Source organism: Lactuca sativa, chromosome 5, assembly GCF_002870075.4.
Source record: "Lactuca sativa cultivar Salinas chromosome 5, Lsat_Salinas_v11, whole genome shotgun sequence".
In the NCBI taxonomy this organism is placed as follows: Eukaryota; Viridiplantae; Streptophyta; class Magnoliopsida; order Asterales; family Asteraceae; genus Lactuca; species Lactuca sativa.
Window position 1 is genome coordinate 330,224,931 of NC_056627.2, and position 2,964 is coordinate 330,227,894.

At 28.8% G+C, this 2,964-nt stretch overlaps 1 long non-coding RNA gene across 1 annotated transcript; it reads left to right on the forward strand.

Moving 5' to 3' along the window:
- The first annotated feature begins 296 nt into the window (after window positions 1–296).
- Window positions 297–1,750, forward strand: LOC128126325 (uncharacterized). The gene is made up of 3 exons (XR_008224137.1): window positions 297–404; window positions 549–587; window positions 720–1,750. It is a non-coding gene; the product is annotated as an uncharacterized LOC128126325 (long non-coding RNA).
- Window positions 1,751–2,964: the final 1,214 nt, after the last annotated feature.

Genomic DNA, 2,964 nt, shown 5'->3' on the forward strand with positions numbered 1-2,964 from the left:
AGTATTTCTTGAAAATTAAGAGGTACAATTAAAATGACTTAATGTACAAACCTCTAATGCAATACCATATTTTACCAAACCATACCTTAAATAATGTATGTTTTTACTGTAATTAAATAACATACCATAAATAAGATTTGTTACTTATATAACTTGTTGAATAAGAGGTTATTATCAATGGAAACCCTAATTTTTTCATTTCTCGGTGTATATCCATGAAAAACCCAATGGAGATCGACACCACCAAATGCCAACCACCCACCCCTGGAGATCGACGCCACCAAATGCCATTGGTTCTTCTTTACCCATTTACCGCTTTATCTCTAGGGTTTTAAAAGAAGTGTTTGGATCTGGATGAACACGATCAGAAAAAATAGTGTATGATTTGAAATTATTTGAAACAGGTAACAAACAATTACCTTTTACATCTTTACATCTTTTTTGTTTTTCTTTTTCATTGCTTGATATTTCAATGACATTTGGAAACAAAATTGTTTTCTTCATCCTCAATTTCATCTTGGTCTCTTTCATTAATGATTTTTTTATAGGTTTGCAACATATCATGATACCACGTTGATTTTGGTTAGGTATGCTCATGTATTTTTCATATATTTTTTCAAGTTAATTTTTATTTATGCTTCCTGTTAGATAAAGTTTGATTATTTGGGATTTTGATCATGGTTAATTGGTTATAAGCTTAATATTTTATGTGGTATTAGAGGTAAAGGTGGTTAATCCACAGATCTTCTGAAAAAAAAAGGTCAGGGGCAAAAACATCAACATCACCAAAAATTCACCAGATCACCAAACTAGGAAAACAGAATCAAGACCACCAAATCATACCAATGAAAACAAGACAACCAGTAACCGAGAAGCAGCCAACACACATGAAGGGGCGAGAATGTCAATCGTCTAAAAAAATGAAGATACTCTGAAATGCCATCACAGAAAGCACCAAACCTACGAGAACTGTGATACTGTCAATCAGTTTTTAAATCTTTATTTTTTTGTTTTTTGATCAAAATAACGAACTACTGACTACAATGTTTGCTTTGATTTGAAGATGGATCAAATGAACGAACTATTGGTAAGATTGTTACATTATGTTTCCTTTTCAATTTCACTATCTGGATTTGGGTTTCCAATCTTTGATGGACTAATTTGTTCATGATATATGACTAACAAACAAAACATGAAAAAAATAAACTTCACATAGTCCCTAGGAATTGTTAAAGAATGACCCCTACAAGTAGCATCAATTAAGGTGCATATTCATTTTGTGTTTATTTATTGGAAGCTAAGTTTTGGTTAGATTCATGGTTGATTTTGTTATTGTGAAATGTCAGTTTATAAATTGGCATTTATTGCTTTTATTTGCTACAGGTTCAAAATAGTCTCGTTGAAATCAAAAAATTCAGTATTTCTTTAAGCCCTTTTTGTGTATTGATTTTTTTATTTTATTTATTTAAGTATTTTTTTTCAGCTTTTAGTTAGTGGTGATTCGATGTCTTCATTGTTAATCTTGGTGTCATGGTGGAGATGAATCATAAATCTTGGTGTCATGGTGGAGATGAATCATAATCAAAGATATCTTGCTCATAGTATTTGGTGACCAAAAGTCGAATGTTGACTTAACTTTATTTATAATAAATTCAGCTGTAATTTGAATCTCTTTAAAAAATGATAATTGCAGTATAATCACTATTAATTGTTTTTTTCCTAAATTTTTAATGGGATAATTCTTTGTCAACTTTTTTTTATTGATTTGTATATAACTTGTTTTGGCAGATGGGAACCTTATATCCCTTGACACCCTCAGCATATTAGGTATGTAATATAAAAGGTTCGACTGTATTTTTTTTTACCTTTAAGGCATTGTAATTGTTTTTTAGAATTTTTGGAGTAAATTGAGGTAGATCCCTTTGATTACAAGTGTTGTTGTCGTGGGTTTCCACATTTCATTTTGGATCTTGCAACCTTATATTAAGAAGCATGCATGATTTTTTTTATTGTTTAGACTGAGAAAATAAGATTATAATAGGATGGTTCATTCTTTTTATATGGTTTACATTATTCATTTAAGCAGTAATAAAGTTAAGGATGCTAAGAAACTAGGTAATAGTTGATTTCTATAAGAATATAGATCTTAAAATCAATAATGTTCCAAAATTGATTTCATTTTTAATTGCTACTATTGTTTTGGTCAAAATTTATCAGTAGACACAACTTTTCAAAATCATACATCCTATATGACATAAAGTTTTATGAGGATTAATTATCTAAAAAGATTATAAATTAATATAAGCTTTTTAACTAGGCATGCCTTTTAATTTATTTTAAATAGAAACAACTATTATTGAAATAATATATGATTTATTGTTATATAAATAACTAAATAACTAAATAACTAAATAAGAAGTTAATTTATTTTTTTGGGCTATTTTATTCTCAATTTAGTATCAAAACTATCCGATATCGCAAATTTGATTTTAATACAAACATCCAAAACTCCTAATATCTTAACCATACAACACAAACTAAATTATCCAATTGAATGGTTCTACTATAAACATCAACCCATGATCAATACCCAGTAAAGTTTCTAAAAGAAATTGTATGTCGATAATATTGTCCGTCGAAAAGAAACTAATCGTCGAAACAAATTATTTTTCAAGCAACTATTCGCCCCTGCTGAATTGGTACTAATGTTTAATGATACTTGCCAATAATACATTGTGTATTATTTATAATATGGCATATTTCCAAAATCAAACTAATCGTTGAATTAACACTAATCATTTTCCGTAGAAAGAACCTAAGTGTCGATACAAAAGTATTAGTCATCTCTAATGAACAATTCAACGACAGTGAAGTCTATACATCAAATGTAGTGTATAAATAAGTATTGCACGATTAATAATACACAATCAATCATGTGTTTATGTACATGTGTAAAGACTCCCA